Source organism: Manis pentadactyla, chromosome Y, assembly GCF_030020395.1.
Source record: "Manis pentadactyla isolate mManPen7 chromosome Y, mManPen7.hap1, whole genome shotgun sequence".
Classification (NCBI taxonomy): Eukaryota; Metazoa; Chordata; class Mammalia; order Pholidota; family Manidae; genus Manis; species Manis pentadactyla.
The window spans coordinates 30,644,817-30,667,118 of NC_080039.1; the positions used below are offsets into that span (position 1 = coordinate 30,644,817).

Below are 22,302 nucleotides of genomic sequence, written 5' to 3' on the forward strand. Positions count from 1 at the left end.
CAGACACTTCTCCAAGGAAGAAATTCAGATGGCCAACAGACACATGAAATGGTGCTGCACATCGCTAGTCATCAGAGAATTGCAAATTAAAACTACAATGAGATATCACCTCACAGCAGTAAGGATGGCCACCATCCAAAAGACAAACAACAACAAATGGTGAGGTTGTGGAGAAAGGGGAACCATCCTACACTGCTGGTGGGAATGTAAATTTGTTCAACCATTGTGGAAAGCAGTATGGAGGTTCCTCAAACAACTCAAAATAGAAATACCATTTGCCCCAGGAATTCCACTGCTCAGAATTTACCCTATTAATGCAGCAGCCCAGTTTGAAAAAGACATATGCACCCCTATGTTTATTACAGCACTATTTACAATAGCCAAGAAATGGAAGCAACCCAAGTGTCCATCAGTAGATGAATGGATAAAGAAGAGGTGGTACATGTACACAATGGAATACTATTCAGCCATAAGAAGAAACAAATCCTACCATTTGCAACAACATGGATGGAGCTAGAGGGTATTATGCTCAGTGAAATAAGCCAGGAGGACAAAGACAAGTATCAAATTCATTCTTCTGTGGAGTATAAGAACAAAGAAAAAAACTGAAGGAGCAAAACAGCAGCAGAATCACAGAACCCAAGAATGGACTAACAATTTAACAAAGGGAAAGGGACTGGGGAGGATGGGTGGGAAGGGAGGGATAAGGAGGTGGGGAAGGAAGGGGGCACCATGATTAGCATGTGTAATGTGGCGGGGGACACGGGGAAGGCTGTACAATACAGAGAAGCAGTGATTCTACAGCATCTTACTACACTGATGGACAGTGACTGTAATGGGGTATGTGAAGGGGCGTTGGTGATGGGGGAGTCTAGTAAAATGTTCCTCATGTAATTGTAGATTCATAGTATCAAGTAAAAATACTAGAACATCCTGGTGTGCTGCCTGAATCATTCCATCAATTAACTCTACTTCTTGAACATTCCATTTATAAAAATCATTAAAGCAATTAACTCCTTTTCTTCTTGAACATTCCATTTTCAAAACCCCCTACCAGCTCCTTTTTCTCTGGACCACCATGCAGCATACAGATAGAAATCCTAGGCCGCATATCAGCATACATACCGTAATATCTCAAGTATGCAGTAAGCCTAAACTATGCAGACTTAATTCTCTGAAAATATTTATATTTTTACAGGTAGGTTCTTCTGACCTAAATGGTCATTTTATCTTCAAACCAGGTACCCCAAGTCCTGTGAACTCTCAATATTAGCATTGCATTTGTGCCACAGGGGACGCTGTAATGACAATTCATTTTAGCAAATCCTCACATCTTGTGAAGTTTCTTTCCATTGAAGTTATTCCTGCTCCTGCTCCCTTCAAAATGATTTTGTAGTTACCAAAAGTTATGAAGGGCCATGGCCAGAGCAACCAAATTCTATCAAGTTTCATTGGATGAGTTCTCACTTTTACAAATATCCTCCAAAAATCTATGCAAACCAAATCCCACAACTGTTGGAAAAGATCACCAGAAATACACTGAAGATAGCATTTATCTGTACTAAAGTATGTCCACATTGAATTGGGGTATTGGGTATTTGGTTCCCAATGGCTGGTTCTATACCAACAAAATTGATTTTTTGGAACAAATTTCTAGATAAAGCAAGCCAAGGAAACCATCTAAAATGCCTATAAATTTGAGGCCCAGACACAGGGCGTGGATTGGAGGGAGCTGACAAGTAGGTATAATGAGGTTATTTAAATGATGTGAACAATCACATCAGCTTCTATTGGCTATGTCTATACAAGCAATGTTTATTAGCACTGTTTTGAAAACTCTGTCACCAAAATAATATCAATTTTTCTTATGTCCTTTTTAACAGGAAAAATACATCTGCTCTTAAGTACTTTTTACCAGATGAGCTAACAATCTAAGGTCTGGGCCACTTAATACCACTTGAGTTAGTCAAACCATTTGAGTCTCACCCACAAGGCAATATGAACATCAAATGATTTTATTTTCTTGCTAATGTATCAACTTAATTTTCACCAAAATTCTCAGCTTTGCAGGAGAGGTTTTGCACTGTAATAAGAATTATAAAGTCCTTATTGAAAAAGTATTTGATTATTATTTAAGTCATTCAAAAGGCAGAGGGTCTAGTTTTTTGTAAGTTGTTTAATCAAATTGTGGAGATACTTAGATGTTTAGGACTTCGTTGAAATAGAGTAAATTAGGTCAGAGTGGAATGAAAAATGAATATGGGAAGCAGAAAATTTCCAAGATTCCCATATAACCGGACAGAAGTATAACCTGGAGTGTTTATCTCCCTGTAAAGCTTGGCATCTTCCAAAAATGATTTTGAGTTTGCAGTCTTTCCCTTGTGTTTCACAGGACTTAAAAGTAGAGGAGATATTTTAACAATGGCCATTTTCTAATATAATTAAGCATTTTCTTTGTAGCATTTTTACCTTTACTAATTATCAGGGAGACTTTGATGAAGCAAATGAATACAGGTGTCTAGAAGTGATAAAGCCAACAGTAATGGAGGTGAACCATGTTATAGACATTTAGACAAAGAGTAAATAATTTTTGTGCCACTTACCATTATATTTGGTGGAGTATATTTTTAATTTTGCATTTAAATGCATATGTCATTTTGAAATTTGTACATTTCACAGCATTTGGGAAAATGAACAAAAAATATATGTGTTGGTCATCCCATTTCCACATCTGCTATGTACAACATATATATACTTACTAATGTATAAGTTTATGGTATAGAATATTTGGATTTATTGGCAGCTGTGTGACTTGAGCAAGTCATTATGCTTTTCTGGGTGTGTTGTTTTTCCTATTTGTAAAAGAAGAGGTTAAATAGAGTAGATCCTCTCTAAGGTTCTCTTTTAGCTCTAATTTTTTGTTTATATAAATTTACTCTCAAGATGGCTTATACTCTTTCTGGGGTCAGAGGACATACTTAAGCATTGGATTTGAAATACCTTTCTTGATAGTAGCTGATTCAGAGGGTGGAGAGTGGAACAGAAATCTCTTTCCCTTCCTATGTTTTACTGAGTTAGAGTTAATAAAAATGTTGGTGTCACCAACATAGAAGTTAGGGCAATAGCTGTTCAGCTTTAACAACTAACTGGCCCAGTCCCCAACATAGCTAGACCTCCACATAGCTAGTGATGTTTTAAGCCCAAGTTACAAAGATAACCCTGAGAAGATCTGAAAAGGAATGTACTGCCCATGAAATATGGAACTGCTTTCTTTGAGTAGTAGAGACTGGCTGCTGTGATTTGTACACATTCTCTCTTTAGAACATAACTGGGAGGTGACTGTCTAGACCCTCTGCCTTTTGAATGACTTAAATAATCAAATACTTTTTCAATAAGGATTTTTCAATTCTTATTATAGAAGTTAGGGCAATAACTGTTCAGCTTTAACAACTAACTGGCCCAGTCCCCAACATAGCTAGACCTCCACACAGCTAGTGACGTTTTAATCCCAAGGTACAAAGATAACCCTGAGAAGATCTGAAAAGGAATGTACTGCCCATGAAATAGGGCACATTTCTTTGAGTAGTAGAGACTGGCTGCTGCGATTTGTACACATTCTCTCTTTAGAACATAACTGGGAGGTGACTGTCTAGACCCTCTGCCTTTTGAATGACTTAAATAATCAAATACTTTTTCAATAAGGACTTTACAATTCTTATTATAGAAGTTAGGACAGTAGCTGTTCAGCTTTAACAACTAACCGGCCCAGTCCCCAACATAGCTAGACCTCCACACAGCTAGTGACGTTTTAAGCCCAAGTTACAAAAATAACCCTGAGAAGATCTGAAAAGGAATGTACTACCCATGAAATATGGAACTGCTTTCTTTCAGTAGTAGAGATTGGCTGCTGTGATTTGTATACATTCTCTCTTTAGAACATAACTGGGAGCATGACTATACCTAGCTACCCTTTTCTGACAGGTTGATAAGCTGCCAGAACAATTATACTTAGGTTATCATAAGTATATTGCATTCAGGAGAAAGACTCATCTTTCTCTTTTGATGAAATAGGGCCATGTATTAGGTTTTGGTGCCATCAATATTAGAAATATAATCCAGATTCTATTTATTATTCAGAGTGAATTTGCCCATTGGAAAAGTTGGATCTGTTACTTTAGAAAACTTCCTTCTGGAAAGCAATCTGTTTTTTATGTCAGGGAAATTTATGATAGCCCTACTTAGCAAAGCAAGAGAAAAGTTGTATTTTTGAATAAATGATCATTCAGATATGAGCAAGAAATTATTTTGGGACCATGTCTTGCCAAATGGGTCTTGATTCAGCTTGTTCTCTTAATAACTTTTCCCTGGATAGATCTGAGCTTTATTTTTCAACTCCCTCTCTTCTCCGACCCCTGCCCAATTTGTCTCTTTTTCATGTGGACTATTTTGACCATCAGTCGATGAAGCTAGGCTGGAAATGAGAATCAATTCAAATAACAGAAACTACACTGTCAAAAAATATGTTTTGGAGGCATATTTACATTGTTTTAAAATGATTCATTTCACTCTCTTACTAGAAAGTAAACATGAATTTAGATGGATTTCTATAGCTGTTGACATTTACAAGAACAGAGTGACACTAGCTTTCCTACTCAGCTTTACACTATTAATTTAATCTCCAGAATGCAGACTTAGGGCTGTTTCAGGTCAAATGTTAGAGTGTAAATTGGGGATACTTTTCTGCTAATGTTGGAAAAGCCACCCCTGTTCAGTAGGTTATCACACAGTTGTTATTAGGTCTAATGTGATGACCATACACATTACAGACTTCATTTCTAACCTGCATTTTTATATACTGATGAGGTACTCTTAAGCTGTATAAAACAATTTGTTTGGATGTATAAATGCAGAATTCTTTGAAGACTGAATTTGGATCATGTTTATAGTTCTAAACATGGCTTTAGAACTATAGGGTTCTTTGTTGTCTGGGCCACTTAATACCACTTGAGTTAGTCAAACCATTTGAGTCTCACCCACAAGGCAATATGAACATAGGGTTCTTTGTTGTCATATATGTAACATAAGTTTACACATGCAATTCCACTGTCTCCAATGAATATTAGAACTGCAACCTCAATCAGGTTATCTAGATGTAAAATTGTTTTGTTGCTTTTATCAGAAAGCAATTAATTAAAATGAAGATGCTCTTTTTATATTTCAATACCTCAAAAGGATGTTATTTTTCTTATAAAAAATTTCAAATCCAGGCTTTTAGAAATGCTTTTGAAAGCAATAATGATTAAAACTATCAACAGTAGATAGGACCCTATAAATATACCAGCTAGTTATTTTTTCTTGCCAATATATGAAATGTAGTGACTATTCATTAGAGTACAGAAGTTTTTAAAAACAGCACACATCCTAAATACTAATCTCAATGCTATCAAGTTGTAAAATGTAAGTTAACTGAAATACAGAAACACACAGATTCTCATTGTCCAGTTTCTTGGCTTTTTCTCTTTTGTCCAGTTCTTTTTCATCTCCTTTTTCTGGTGACTTAAGCAGCTTTAAAGAAAAACAAATTTATTTTTATTTTGAAGGGTAGAACACTCTCGTCTGACTCCATCAAAAAGAACAGTATATTAAATATTCTAAATTTAGGCTATTGAAGGCCTTTATCTCTGCAGGTACTCAAACTTTCAGGTGAACAACTAGTGCACAAGAGCACTAAAAGGATGCTGCTAATGTGAAAGTGTTACCCACTCAAATGAAGAGGTTTAATCACTTTGTGGCAATAGGATCAAGGCTCCTTTGGCTTGAAATGCACTAACCTTCAAGTGAACCAGTGTACACTTCCATGTATGCCTTCTGTACCAAAGCAACATGTTTCTATAACTTGATGCAAAAATATGCCACAAATTTAAAAGGGTAGGCAGGTCATTACTGTGAGATTGTTTTTATGTTGTACTTGAAATGACAAATACCTTGGTCATCAAAGGAGTGATCCATTGCAAGAATAATTCTGCCTTGAGCCTGAGAGTAACATACTTATGATGGCACAATTGTATTATTCGAGGTGAACAGCAAGAATTACTTGGCATTTGGTTTAAAAATTAAAATACCTCATACAATGGAACAGTGAAGTTCCATCTGTACTGAGCAGGAACTCTATTCAGTGTCATAAAGATATGACAGAATGCAATTCCAAAGTAAATATGGTTTACAAAGTCCAAATTGCTAAGAAACATTTTCTCACACTACTGCTATAAATCTCTCTAGAACACCCCCAAGTGTTGGATATTCAGAGAGATTCTTAGGCAAAATCAAAGAATTTCATGTCTCAGAGTGAAGGCTTCATACATACATAGGCTCATCTCAGGGTGAAGGTTTCACACGAGTCACCAAGCAAAAGGCAAATCACACAAGACTTAAGCACGAGGTGTTTCAGCACAGCCGCTGCAAATGAGAAGTCCAACATTAAGAAAGCACCATTGTAAAGTGAGGCTACCATGTTCAAGTTTCACTGGAAGTGTTCTTATTTCTCTAATGGACATCTTTGTTAGAAGCCAAGATGCTCATTACGCTAATAAGAACTTTAATGAACATCTGTAGCACAGCTGTCTCTACCTCCTGTCTTGCTATGGTTAAGAAGAGCAAGTCAGGTCACTTGTGGCATGGCAGACAGAGCGACTGCTAGAAAGAATTAAATGGGAACCTCCACACCCTGCCACCAATGAGTCCTGGAGAGCCTTGGGGAACCCTAGCCACATAAACTATATTCTGAGATGGTAAACAGATTATTAATAATACTTATCAACCCCTAGAAAGGATTCCATTTTCTGACATTCCCTGCCAACCACCAAGGTGGGAAAATAAGACCCCTTAACAGAAAGTTCATGGCTATACTGTCAAACAGATGTCTTACAGTATTCTATTTCAATTGTGAAGGTTTAAAATAAAATACTTTTGAAAAAGTGAAGAAATTCAAATGAAAACAGTACAATATTTCAAAAGAGAAATTCCCAGTGTCAGTGAGAGTTAAGCACAAAAGATACTCTATTTTTTTCATATGCCACTATAAATTTGTTCAACTGGGAAGAAATTGGAAGAAGGGACTAAAATATCCTTTTGACACCTATTTCCATTTCTGTAAATTCATTGTAATATTAGAGATAGGCTTATACTATGCATCCATTAATAAAAACCAAGTTTTAGTATAATATTTATTTCATTTTTCAATATTCTGAACAATGCTATTTAGCCTCAGAGCTAGCGTTTTGAAAACACACTTCCTTTGGATGAATTCCTAGGAGTGCAAATCCTGTGTCAGAGGCTATGCTTATGTTTAGAGCTGATACGTTAGCAGCAGTGTATTAGAAACCAACGTCCAAACTAGAGTTTCTTAAGAGGTTTTCAATTTTGCAGTACCTAATTTCATTTTTTGATATTTTCAGGTCAAGAAAAAATTTTTAGGAATGTGAGTTTCTTATTAGTAGAAAACACCAATTGATGTTCAAAGGCTTACCAAAATCTAAAGGTCCCTGGAGTCTCTTAACTTTTTATACTTATGTTCATTTGTGTGGCACTAAATAAAGGTCACAGAGAATTTCTCCCCTCTTACCAATGCATTCTCATAATCCTGTGAGGCAGGTATTATCATTCTCATTTTACAGTAGAAGAAACACAGTTTCAAGGAACTTAGTGCCTTCTCCGTGGCCACACAGCTAAGCTAGGATGGAAGTGGGAGTCACACAGGTCTGAGGAAAAAGAATGCTTTAATTCCTCCTGCCCACTTACCTATTAATTCTCTATTTTTTGCTTCTATTTCCTCTAGCAGTGTCTCTGGAGTAGATGTTATTTTCTCATTATCTGCAACATAACGTTCCAAAAATGTACTATATTCTGGATCTAAATAATTGTTTTAAGTAAACAAAATAGGAAATATTACCTAGGATGTTTATTAAAGGTGGTAATTTTCTACTTCACTGAAGATTGAAAACCAACCTAACCATACCCACAAGATAAACCTTTTAGAGCTTTACTGGTCACTTAACTCTCAGAACTCCTGATATCCACTAAGGGAGTGTGGGGCTAACATGGGGTCAGGGAAAATGAGACACAGCACATTAAAACAGAACTTTCAGGGTTGTTAGTTGGCTTTTAAAATGCACTATTCCTACTAATCAGTCACACTTACGGGAGAACTGAAAGTCAGTTATGGGAACTTCAGAGGGTACTATGTATAAGCATGTAGCAATTCCTGTATGGGTATATCTCAGTTTAAGTGAACTCAACAAATGCAACTCAGTTGTTTAACAAAAAGATAAATTGGATGTATGTCCTAGCTGTGGCGCTGGAGGTGATGTTAATTCCTGGAGTTCTTTCCTAGATATGTCTGACATCAGAAAGGGTAACAAATCCGAGTCACTCTATTGCTTATACTTGGGAGTTTCTATGCACTCTGGAGCACGTTACTTGATCTGGTCTTCCAGGCCTGAATCTGTGATACAACCAATAAGCAGTGGTGTCTTGAGTCTTTTGTTTTTTTCTACAAAATAACCATTATAGTAGTAAATAACAAAAATAAAATTAGATGATTCTAAAATAGCAGTGTGATACAAAAAATACTGCAGCTAAGTCCTTATCCAACATAACAAATTATGGAGAGCTCAGAATCTGGATCCAGTTTACCTTAAATGGCAATTATTAGTTTTTCAGTTCCTGTATTTCAGTTAAATGTAATTCCTAGGTATGCAGTTAACTGCATATTTAAAACAGAGAAAATAGGACTGGCCACTTCATCTACTTTATGTTAACTTACTTGAGTATAGAACATTTTCTATCACAGCTCTCAATGGTAATTCCTCCTCTTTATAAGAATAATGGAAACCAAAGTCAAAAATATTATCATAAAAATGGTAATAGAAGGCGTTAAGGAGTTGCTATACTTTGAAACATCTCAATTTTTCCACTGTGTTCTAATCAAAATACCTAAGCTGATGTACTGCTCAATAGACAGCAATAGATTGCTTAATTGTGGAGGAATGAAATGCTACCAGCCAAAGAGAGTGGAAATTATAGAGGAACCCCACCTACATTCTAACAATTAAGCAAAGTTTTCATCAGTGAATTACATTTCTCATGAACTTTATTCCATGTTTCACTATTTAAAAGACTGGAGTCCAATTAATTCCCACAAAGGTAATGTATTTTCAAAACCCAATGCAATAGCTTTACATAACTAGAACTATACTGTACCATCATCGATAGTCCCAACTTTGGTAACTCTTTTCTTAGTCTTCTTTTTTTGAAGCTTTTTGAAAAGGTGCAAATTCTACTATAGCAGGATATTCCTGACCTGTTTAGAAAAAATACCACACTTGCTACAACAAAGAAAATATCAAAGGTGGATACAAGAGTCAACCCACTGTTTTTCAGGCCTCTTTGGTGGTGGTCATCTTAATAAGACTTCTCCACAGACATAAATAACACTCACATAATTAAAATAAGCATATTACCAAAGGAAGCCCAAGTTCATACTGATAACATAATGAAAAGATATGGCAGGGAAGTAAAATATTTAAGTTGAACTTCGAAAGCATGATATTTTGATACATAGGGGAAAAACTACAATTTAATTTTAATTTAAAAATATATCAAAATCTCTAGAATAGGCAAATCTATATATATAGAATGTGGATTAGTTAGAGCTGGGGGTAGTGTTGGTGAGAATGAGGAGTGACAGCTAATAGGTATAGGGTTTCTCTTTGGAGTGACACATGTTCTTAAATCAGAGTGGTGACAGTTGCACAACACTGCGAATATACTAAAAAATACTGCACTGTACACTTTAAAAGGGTGAATTTTGTGGCATATGAATTGTATCTCAATAAAACTGTTTCTAAAAAATACACCAGGAGCCACTAAAAGCATGGGCAACAAAAATAGATAAATTGGACTATATCAAAACTAAAAACTTCTGTGCATGTAAAGACACAATCAACTGAGTGAAAAGAAAACCTACAAAACAGGAGAAAATATTTGTGAATCACATATCTGATAAAGGTCAATATACAGAATATATAAAGAACTAGAACAACAAAATACCTACTTAAAAAATGTTCAAAGGACTTGAATAGATATGTTTCCAAATATAATATACAAGTAGCCAATAAGCATAAGAAAAGATGGTCATATGCTCAAGCATATGCAAAGATTAAAATATTACTTCACTAATCATTAGGGAAGTGCAAATCAAAACCACAATGAGCTATCCCCTCACACCCATCAGAATGTTTACCATCGAAGGACAAAAAGCAACAAGTGCTGGTGAGGACATGGAGAAATTAGGGTAAATTAGAACCCTCATGCATTACACTGTGTGGGAATGCAAAATGGTGCAGCTGCTCTAGAAAATAGTATGCTGCTTCCATACAAAATTAAAAACAATTTACCATATGACCTAGCAATTCCACTTTTGGGCAATGTTCAAAAGATGAACAGATGTTTGTACACCCACACTCACAGCACCATTATTCACAACAGCCAAGAGGTAGAAGCAACCCAAGTGCTCACTGATGGGTGAATATACAAAATGTAGTATATACATACAGTGGAATATTACTTAGCCTTAAAATGTAAATCCTAACACATGCTACAGGATGGATCAACCTTGAAGACATTATGCTAAGTGCAATAAGCCAGTCCCATAAAGCCAAATACTACATGAGTCCACTTACGTGAAGTACCTAGAATGGTCAACTTCATAGAGAGAGAATGGTGGTTCACAGGTAGAATGGTAGTTGTCAGGGGATGGGAGGAAGAGGAAATGGGAAGTTGTTGAATGGGTATAGTTTCAGTCTTGCGAGATGAAAAGGCTCTAGAGATTGGTTATACAACAATGTGAAATGTACTCACCACTACTAAACTGTACACTTAAAAATAGTTAAGATGGTAATTTGTGTATTTTACCACAATTTTTAAAAATGCAAATAAAAGGGAATGCAGTAATGACACATGCTATATAAAATGGATGAAACCTGAAAACATGCCAAGTAAGTGGGGCAGTCACAAAAGGCCACACGTTGTATGATTCAGCTTATATGAAATGTCCAGAATCCACAGCTAGATTAGGATCTACTGAAGCTGTAGGTGGAGGAAAGAAGGGGAGATGGCTGCTAATGGATGTAGGATTCGATTCTTTTTTGAGTGATGAAAACATTCTGGAATTATATAGTGGTGATGGTGGCACAACTTTGTGAAAGCACTAAAAACCACTGAGTTGTATGATATGTGAGTTGTATCTCAATTTTAAAAAGTGACTACTGGAAAAAATACACCAGATCGCTGCTATAGAGTAATGTCATACAAGATATGAAACACTATGGTCAGATCATTGGCATACAGAATAAGTCACAATAAAATAAGTAGAACTGACCAGAAGGTATCAGAAGGCAGTCATGGAAGAAACATGATTTTGGAAATTCTAGTGAATGCAGAATCAGATTAGCTTAATAACTGATATACGTGAGAAGGAATAGATAAACCAGACTGAATCAGAAGAAAACAGTGGAAGATAAGCTGAGAAAACAAAAGTGAGGTCAAACTGTGGAGCCTTCTGCCTAGCAAGCTAGGAAGGAGTTTGGATATTTTTCCCACAACTGTTATATTTAATGAGTATTTCAAAAAGACTAATTTCATGGCAATTGAATGGGCTGAATTACATTGAAATGGAAAAATTCAAAATCCCGTAAGCTTAGATACAGTGGTTATTAAGCATTAGGTGATGACAATATAAAGTGAAAGTTTTGGTAAGCCTAGGTGAACAAGGTATTAAAAAACAATAAAATGAAAAGATTCATTATTTGTTTAATGTGAAGAGGAAAAAGTTTAACACAGCTCAGATTACCAGGAAATCACTGTCTACTGGAATAAAGTCTGAGTGGAGAAGTAGCTGGTTTGGGGAAACTGGCGGGGGGGGGGAGGATTAATAAAAGCTGGATAAACACAGAGGCAATCCTTCAACTTTTATTGACATGTTTCCTGACAAAGATTTCATTTTTACAAACTCTGAATTGATACTGAAAAAAACAACAAAAAGCCACATCATTCACCTATGATTGCAAAGCCAAAAGAAAAGTGGAAAAATGCAGTTTAGACATTCTCTGGCTAAATGTTGTAAGCAGCAGATAATAAATAAAAGGAGTTAGGCCATACCCTTCAGACTCCTGGATACAAAGTGGGAGATCATCAGGTTCAGTGTTTTAATGAGGTACAACAAAATGTTAAACAGTATTCCACCTGGGAACTATTGGCTTAAAGGATTTGAATTGAGTTAACAAATGTTGGTCCTTGACCTAAGATGAGAATTATACATTTAAAATTTGTCATACAAGTTTAGAGAGTCATTTATCAGTATTATTGCTGAAACTAGTAAACAGATCACCTAATCCAGGGCAAAAAAATTGTCATAGAAGAGAAAAGAGCAGCAATTTCATTCAGTTGATCAAACTACAGAAATAGCAGGTTAATAAAAGTACTGGACGGCTTCATATCTTAGAAAAGATACGAAGGCATTAAGAAAAAACTGTGAAACACTGTAATGCAATGTTAAAACATACAAATGATAAACTCCCCTTCAGTTTCAAAGACACACCTTTATTGTCAAGGAATACATAACCGTCAAAGCGATCCCTGAACAAAATAATGTCCTCCTGGTTTTTAAAGTTCATGTATGCTCTGGTGTACATATGAGGATAAAGACAGCAGAGAGGAAAGCAATTCTGTAAATGTGCTCGCAGGTACCTGGCTGAATTACAAGTATACATACATTAAAGAGACAGGCTCAAAAATCAAATGTAAAATGGGATAAAAAAGAATGGGAGAAACTATTTTTCATTTACCCTCTTCCCTCTTTTATTTATTTTACCTAGTATCATTAGGAAAAAAACTCAAAGTAATCATGCTCGGGCAGAGGCTGAAGATGTTCCTGAAGGTGCTCCTTGGTCAAAGTGGGAGATAATCTCCGAATTACCACCTTAAAATGTGTCAGGAAAATAAAATTAGTACAAAGCAATTTTCTGTCATACCTGAAAGAAATCACCACCCCTGAAGAAGTCTGGGCTTTAAAAGATGATGACAGCATTTATACAAACCTAGGACAAAATATTCTTTTAATGCTCAAACTAGTCAAACGTAACAGTGACGTGGTTTTTAAAAACTCTTAGAAACGAGAACTGCACGGAGAAAGGAAAATTTCAGGATCAGTTAACTCGAAGCCCCGCAGTTCACTAGGTTTTCGCATTTTCTGTCGCTCATCTTTCAATAAATACTAGTAGTGTTAAGAAATTAGTAGACCAACCCTGGTCTTTTGAGGATGCCACGAGTTCTTGATTATTTCCCCTCCACCTCCAACACATCCGAAAGCAAAAAACTTCCTCTCATTCAGCATATAGAACTCAAAACTCTAGGGAATACCAAATTCCCTTATTGCTCCCGAAACAGGATGCACCCTATCTGGCCCCAGACCATTAATCCCACCACACTCCCTCGGCCCGCCGCCATTAATACGCACACAAACCAGTCCCACCTGATGGCCCCTTCACTGCTTAGTAATTCTCCCCAGCTAACCTTTCAATTTCTCGTCCTCTTCACCCAGTGCTTCCCAGGCCCATTGGCCATCTCAGAGCTGTGACCTAAACCTCGTCTGGGATTCCCCCGTTTTCCTCACACCCACGCAGGGGCCTCCCCCATTTCGGGCAAGTGGATGGGACAGGGTGATGCGGTTCTCACTCAGGTGAAGGAACAAGAGGGGGAAGCTGGGTGGGAAAGAGGACAGCCCCACTCCCAACCTTCCTCCACGGGTGTGGGACCTGTCCCGCCCTTTCCTGGGCCAACAGCCAGTCCAGAACCTTGCTCAGCGCCTCTTCTCCTTGTTTCGATCCTGCTTGTCTTCCCCTTTTGTGCTCTCCCCCGAAGCCCTTCCGCCTGCGTGTGGCCCGCGGGGGATTCAAGAGGGTTACTCGCTTCTCCTTAGGCCCGTGGTCCTTCTCCGCCTTCACTGCTACGGCTCTCTGCTCTCAACGCCGGCAGACGCGCCTAAATGTAGCTCGCGGCCCACTCGTGCGCCCCCAAGCAGCGCCCCTAGTTCTAAGCTGGGGCCAGTGTTCCATTGGGCCCAGCCAGGACCTCGCGAGACTTCTAGGCGCCCAGGCTTCCCTCTGTGGAAAGGTTCTAATTTCTGGTCTTAACCTCCCGCCTCCCGTATCGCACTGCCCAATCCGCTCGCGGCCCGGAGTCTCAGGGCCCGCTCTTCGGACGTCCTTAGTCACTCAGCCATCTCGATTAGGGTGACGCTTTCGCGAACCCCAAATCCCGGAATACAAAGCAGTAACCCATTTCGGGCCGGGCCTTCTGGAGTTGTAGATACCTCCATTTGTAAGCAAATGGAATTCTGAATCTTGGAAGTTTAGTATTTTTCCGATCAAAAGATACGTTTTGCGGGCTTCATTTTCCTCAGATAAACCCGATGTTTATCCAAAGTTTTGCCTCACCAGGGAAGCGACTAACATTTTTTATCGTTTGTGAAAGTGTGCTTTCAGAAGCTTTAGAATTTATTTTCCTTCCATGGATTAGAATTCACAGATTTTTTAGTTAACAACTTTCACAGATACTTAAAGGGGTGATAATAACCAAAATATATGAGATTTGTTTTCATCACCCCTTTTTTAAGTAAAAGCATTCTATCATGGTAGTGATACCCCACAGGGAGGAGACAATAAAACCTAACTTGGGTTTAGATGGGATCACTCTCCTTCCTGCTTTAAAAGGGCCAATTATACATTATTTAAAATAGCCCCAAACTTAACAATCCAAATCTGTCAATGGGCAAATGAATAAACAAAATGTGATACATCCACAGAATTAAATACTACTCAGCAATAAAAATGAACTGATATGTCCATCAATGAGAATTAATCTCAGAATGATTATGCTGAGTGAAAGAATTCAGACACAAGGAGAATATACGCTGTGCAATATCATTGTATAAAATTCTACAAAAGGTAAAACTATTTGATGGAAAGCAGAATAAATGATTGCTAGAGGACTGGATGAGGAGAAGCAAGTGACTTCAGAGAAGCTCCAGGGAACTTGCAGCCATGAAAATGTTCTCACCATGATTATGATGGTGGTTGCATGACTGCACACATTCATGTAAACTCATTGAGTTGTACACTTAAAATTGGTGAGTAGAATTTTGTGTAAATTTATACTTCAGTAAAAGCCAGCCCCCCAATTTATAAAACGCAAAATTTGAAAAATATTGCCTTAAATTATAGAGCATTTGTATTTCATCAACTCTAAGATACAATTGAATCTAATGTCACCATTATTTTATATACAAAGAAAGAAACAAATGATGCCAATTACACTTTGATACACCATCAATTTCAAGATGTATCCTGATTTCAGTGGTCTTAATATGTGAAAAAAAATCTATTTTAATTAATTGAACATATTATTTCTTTGCTTTTGTAACACATGCAATTAAGAAAAAAGGAAGAGAAATGGGAGAGGAGGGCAAGTGATAAGTAGAGAACTATAGATACAACCACAGAGGTTAGTACCAAGTTAAGGATGCAATAGAAGCCCAAGGGAGAAGGCTGGCTCAGGTCCCCAGTCTCATTTGGTTGACAGCTAGAATGTATTATCCAGACTTTGTACTTTTCTCACCTTTATTGCCAAGCATATGCTTGGGTTAGTTCCTAATTCCTGTTCCCAAGACCAGTCCGCTGTATTTGGGTCTGTCACTCACTGTTGCCTCCAATACCTGCCTGTTCTTAGAAGCCTAGCTTAAGTATCTGCCTCTGACCTGCCACTTGGCTCTGTGTTTACATCTTGGTGTATGCCTCGTTTTTGGAGTGCTTGTTAGCTTTTAACCACTGATGATATGTTGGTCATCAGAGTTGCGTGGTGGAAAGTAAAAGGATTCTGTCTTGGTACTGATGCCCCACTGGGAGGACAAAATAAAACTCAACTTGCTTTAGATGGGATCACTCTTCTTCTTGCTTTAGAAAGGAGCAATTATATATTATTTTAAATAGTCCCAAACTGGAAACAATCCAAATATCTGTCAGTGGGCAAATGGATAAACAAATGTGGTACATGCATGGAATGAAATACTACCCAAAGTAAGGTCCAAGGCTCAGTCCTTAGACAAGCTCTTTTCTATCTACAATTACTTATTTTTTAATCTTACTCATTCTTTTCACTATTGTCTCTTTGCAAAAATTTCAATATTTATACCTCCAGCCCATAGCTCTTCCCAAAATTTCAGGCTCATATTTCCACCTGCCTACTTGACATCTCCACTTAGATATCTAACACATTCAGATTCCTGGAACACATCGAAAACTGAACATTGCACCATTTCCCACACCAACTTTACTAGTTTTCTACTGCTGCATTAAGAAATTACCCAAATTTTATGGGTTAAAATAACAAGTTTATTATCTTTAGGTTCTGAAGGTTGAAAGTCCAACAACGTGTCTCACTGGTCTAAAATCAAAGGACTGGCTTCCTTCCTGGAGACTCCAGGAAAGAATCAAGTTCCTTGTCTTTTTCAGACTTTGAAGCTGCTTGTATTCCTTGGCTGGTGGTCCTTTCCTCCATCTTCAAAGTGAACAATGTAGGACCTAATTCTTTCCATGCTTCATCTGTGTCTCTTTTTCACTCTCTCTTCTGACATCTTTTTACTTCTAAAGACCCCTGTGATTATACTGTGCTGAACTGGATAATCCAGAATACTCTCCCTTTGTTTATGTGAGGTGATTAGCAACCTTAATTCCCTTTGGCATATAATTTATGTTAAAAAACAAAATTTGAAATGGGTAAATTTGAAGAACTAATTGGCTTTATTAAGCGGGCAGCATGCCATTCAGCAATCAGATGTTCCAATGAGCTATACAAAATGGAAGGATTTTATAGGCAGGAGTATGGGGCACAGAAATGATTAGCAAAAGAAAATAAAGGATTGTTTGAGGCCAGGATATCTTCTATTATGGGATGGGAGTGGATGGCAGGGATTTTTTTTGGTAAAATTAATCTGCAACTAAATAAGGAACATTACATTTACTAGAGTGCCCACATCACCAAGTCCCCCCCACACCCCATTAAAGTCACCGTCCATCAGTGTAGTAACATGCTGTAGAATCACTACTAGTCTTCTCTGTGTCACGCAGCCTTCCTGTTTCCCGCACATTATACATGCTATTTGTAATGCCCCCTTTCTTACACCCCCATTATCACTCCCTTCCCACCCATCCTCCCCAGTCCCATTCCCTTTGGTAACTGTTAGTCCATTCTTGGTTTCTATGTTTCTGCTGCTGTTTTGTAACTTCAGTTTTTTCTTTGTTGTTATACTCCACATATGAGTGAAATCATTTTGTGTTTGCCTTCTCTGCCTGGCTTATTTCACTGAGGATAATGCCCTCTAGTTCCATCAATGTTGTTTCAAATGGTAGGATTTTTTTCTTCTTATGGCTGAATAATATTCCACTGTATGTATGTACCACATCTTCTTTATCCATTCATCTACTGATGGACACTTAGGCTGCTTCAATTCCTTGGCTATTGTAAATAGTGCTGCAATAAACATAGGGGTGCATCTCTTTTTCCAAATTGGGATGCTTCATTCTTACAGTAAATTCCTGGAGGTGGAATTTCTGGGTCTAATGGTATTTCTATTTTGAGCATTTTGAGGAACATTCATATTGTTTTCCACAATGGTTGAACTAGTTTACATTCCCACCAGCAGTGTGGGAAGGTTTCTATTTCTCCACAACTTTGCCAACATTTGTTGTTGTTTCTCTTTTGGATGGTGGCCATCCTTATGGTGTGACGTGATATCTCATTGTGGTTTTAATTTGCATTTCTCTGATGACTAGTGATGTGGAGCATATTTTCACGTGTCTGTTGGCCATCTGAATTTCTTCCTTGGAGAAATGTCTGTTTAGTGCTTCTGTCCATTTTTTAATTGGATGATTTGCTTTTTGTTTGTTGAGATGAGTGAGCTCTTTATATATTTTGGATGTCAAACCTTTATCAGATCTTTCCTTTATGGGTAGGTTCTCCCATACTGTAGGATGCCTTTTTGTTCTGTTGGTGGTGTCCTTTGCTGTACAGAAGATATTCAACTTGATATCCTCCCACTGGTTAATTTTTGCTTTTGATTCCCTTCCCAGGGAGATATGTTAATAAAGAAGTCACTCATGTTTATGTTTAAGAGATTTTTCCTATGTTTTCCTCCGAGAATTTTATGGTTTCATGACTTACATTCAGGGCTTTGATCCATTTCAAATTTACTATTGTGTATGGGGTTAGACAGTGATCCAGTTTCATTCTCTTACATGTAGCTGTCCAGTTCTGCCAGCACCATCTGTTGAAGAGGCTGTCATTTCCGCATTGTATGTCCATGGCTCCTATATCATATATTAATTGATGGTGTATGTTTGGTTTAATATCTGAACTCTCTATTCTGTTACACTGGTCTGTGGCTCTGTTCTTGTGCCAGTACCAAACTGTCTTGATTACTGTGGCTTTGTAGTAGAGCTTGAAGTTGGGGAGTGAGATACCCTCTGCTTTATTCTTCCTTCTCAGGGTTGCTTTGCTATCTGGGGTCTTTTGTGGTTTTATATGAATTTTAAAACTGTTTTTTCTAGTTTGTTAAAGAAAGTTTTTGGTAATTTAATAGACATTGCATTTAATCTGTAGATTGCTTTAGGCAGAATGGCCATTTTGACAATATAATTCTTCCTATCCAGGAGCATGGAGTGAGTTTCCATTTGTTAGTGTCCTCTCTAATTTCTCTTCAGAGTTTCTTGTAGTTTTCAGGGTATAGGTCTCTCACTTCCTTGGCTAGGTTTATTCCTATGCATTTTTCTTCTTGATGCAATTGTGAATGGAACTGTTTTCCTGATTTATCTTTCTGCTAATTCATCACTAGTGTATAGGAAAGTAACAGATTTCTATGTATTAATTTGGAATCCTGCAAATTTGCTGAATTCTGATATTAGGTCTAGTAGTATTGGAATGGAGTCTTTACGGTTTTCTAGGTAAAATATCATGTCATCTGCAAAGAGTGACAATTTGACTTCTTCTCTATGAATCTGGGTGCATTTTATTTCTTTCTTTACTCTGAGATCTGTGTCTAGGTCCTCCAGTACTATATTGAATAACAGTGCAGAGAGGGGCAGCTCTGCCTTGTTCCCAATCTTAGAGAAAAGCTTTCAGCTTCTCGCTGTTAAGTACAATGTTGGCTGTGGGTTTTTCATATATTACCTTTATTATGTTGAGGTACTTGGCCTCTATACCCATTTTGTTGAGAGTTTTTATCATGAATGGATGTTGAATCTTGTCGAATGCTTATTCAGTATTTATGGAGATGATCATGTGATTTCTGTCCTTTTTGTTGATGTGGTGGATGATGTTGATGGATCATCCAATGTTGGGGTATGTTACATCCTTGCATCCCTAAGATGAATCCCACTTGATCATGGTGTATGGTCCACTTGATGTATTTTTGAATTCGGTTTGCTAATATTTTGTTGAGTATTTTTACATCTATGTTCAGCAGGGATATTAGTCTGTAATTTTCGTTTTTGGTGGGGTCTTTGCCTGCTTTATGTATTAGGGTGATGCTGGGTTCATGGAATGAGTTTGGAAGTATTCCCTCCCCTTCTATTTTTTTGGGAAACTTTAAGGGTAATGGGTATATGTTTTCTCTATAAGTCTGAAAAAAATTCAGCCATGAATCCATCTGGCCCAGGGGTTTTATTCTTGGGTAGGTTATTGGTTATCGCTTCCATTTCTTTGCTTCTAATTGGTATGTTTAGACTTTCTGTTTCATCCTTGGTCAGTCTTGGAAGGTTGTCTTTTTCTAGGAAGTCGTCCATTTTTTCTAGGTTTTCCTGCTTTTTAGCATAGAGAATCTCATAGTATTCTATAATAATTATTTGTATTTCTGTGGAATCCATCGTGATTTTTCCTTCCCATTTGTTATTCTGTTGATGTGTGTAGCTTCTTTTTTTCTCTAAATAATTCCAGCTAGGGGCTTATCTATTTTGTTTATCTTCTCAAAGAACCAGCTCTTGGTTTCCTGTTTTTTTTCTATTGTTTTATTCTGCTCAGTTTATTTATTTCTTCTATGATCTTTATTATGTCCCTCCTTTTGCTGACTTGAGGCCTCATTTATTCTTCTTTTTCCAGTTTCAATAATTGTGACTTTAGACTATTCATTTGGGATTTTTCTTCCTTCCTTAGATAGGCCTGTATTGCTGTATACTTTCCTCTTAGAACTGCCTTTGCTGCATCCCACAGAATTTGCGGCTTTATGCTGTCAGTGTCATTTGTCACCGTGAAAGGAAAAATCACGACGGATCCCACACAAATACAAATAATTATTATAGAATACTATGACATTCTATATGCTTGATCTCTGTTTTAATTTGGTCATTGATCAATTGATTATAAGGGAGCATGTTGTTAAGCCTTGATGTGTTTGAGTCTTTTTGTTTTCTTTGTACAGTTTATTTCTAGTTTTATGCCTTTCTGGTCTGAGAACTTCGTTGGTAGAATTCCAATCTTTTTGAATTTAGTGAGGCTCTTTTTGTGGCCCAGTATGTGATATTTTCTGGAGAATGTTCCATGTGCCCTTGAGGATAATGTGTATCCTGCTGCTTTTGGGTGTAGAGTTCTGTAGATGTCTATTAGGTCCATCTGCTCTACTGTGTTGTTCAGTGCCTCTGTGTCCTTACTTATTTTCTGTCTCGTGGATCTGTCCTTTGGAGTGAGTGGTTGTGTTGAAGTCTCCCAGAATGAATGCATTGCAGTCTATTTCCTCCTTTAATTCTTTTAGTATTTCTTTCATATATGTTGGTACTTCTGTTTTGGGTACATATATACTTATAATGGTTATATTATCTTGTTGGGCTGACCTCTTTATTATTATGTAATGTCCTTTATCTCTTGTTACTTTCTTTGTTTTGAAGTCTATTTTGTCTGTTACCAGTACTGCTACACCTGCTTATTTCTCTCTATTTTTTACATGAAATATCTTTTTACATCCCTCGACTTTTAGCCTGTGTATGACTTTGGGTTTGAGGTGAGTCTCTTCTAAGCAGCATAAATATGGGTCTTACTCTTTTATCTATTCTGTTACTCTGTGTCTTTTGATTGGTGCATTCAGTCTAGTCACATTTAGTGTGATTATTAAATATCAGTACTTATTGCCATTTCAGGATTTAGATTTGTAGTTACCAAATGTTCAAGATTAGCTTCTTTACCATCTAACTGTCTAACATAACTCACTATTAAGCTATTATAAGCACAGTCTGGTGATTCCTTATTTCTCTCCCTTCTTTTTCCTCCTCCTCCATTCTTTATATGTTAAGGTACTTTCTTTGTGTTCTTCTGTGTTTCCTTTGAATGGTTTTGTGAGTAGTTGATTTTATTTTTGCCTTTAGTTAGTATTTGGCTGGTCTGCTCTCTTTGCTGTGATGTTGTTCTCTCTGGTGATACCCATTTAGCCTGAGGAGTGCTCCCATCTAGAGCAGTCCATCTAAAACACCCTGTAGAGGTGGTTCGTGGGATGCAAATTCCCTCAACTTTTGCTTGTCTGGGAATTTTTTAATCCCTCCGTTACATTTAAATGATAATCATGCTGGATACAGTAGTCTTGGTTCACGGCTCTTCTGTTTCATTGCATTAAATATATCATTCTCTACTCTTCTGGCCTCTAAGGGTTCAGTTGAGAAGTCTGATGATAGCCTGATGGGTTTTCCTTTATAAGTGTTCTTTTTTCTCTCTCTCTGGCTGCCTTTAATACTCTGTCCTTGTCCTTGATCTTTGCCATTTTAATTATTATGTGTCTTGGTGTTGTCCTCCTAGGGTCCCTTCTGTTGGGAGTTCTGTGGGCCTCCATGGTCTGAGAGATTATTTCCTCCCCCAGTTTGGGGAAGTTTTCAGCAGTTATTTCTTCAAAGACACTTTCTATACCTTTTATTCTCTCTCCCTTTTCTGGGACCTGTATAATGTGAATATTATTTCATTTGGTTTTGTCACACAGTTCTCTTAATATTCTTTCATTCTTGGAGATTCTTTTATCTCTCTCTGCCTCAGCTACTCTGTGTATCTGTTTTCTGATTTCCATTCCATTAAAGACTTCTTACACCTCATCCAGTCTGTGCTTAAGTCCTTCTAGCAATTGTTTTATATTTGTATTCTCCCCCCTTACTTGCTCCTTTA

At 37.3% G+C, this 22,302-nt stretch overlaps 1 pseudogene; it reads right to left on the reverse strand.

Annotated features, from left to right (window-relative positions):
* Positions 1-6,370: 6,370 nt before the first annotated feature.
* Positions 6,371-22,302, reverse strand: part of LOC130682116 (regulator of nonsense transcripts 3B-like) — a 39,337-nt pseudogene continuing 23,405 nt past the window's right edge.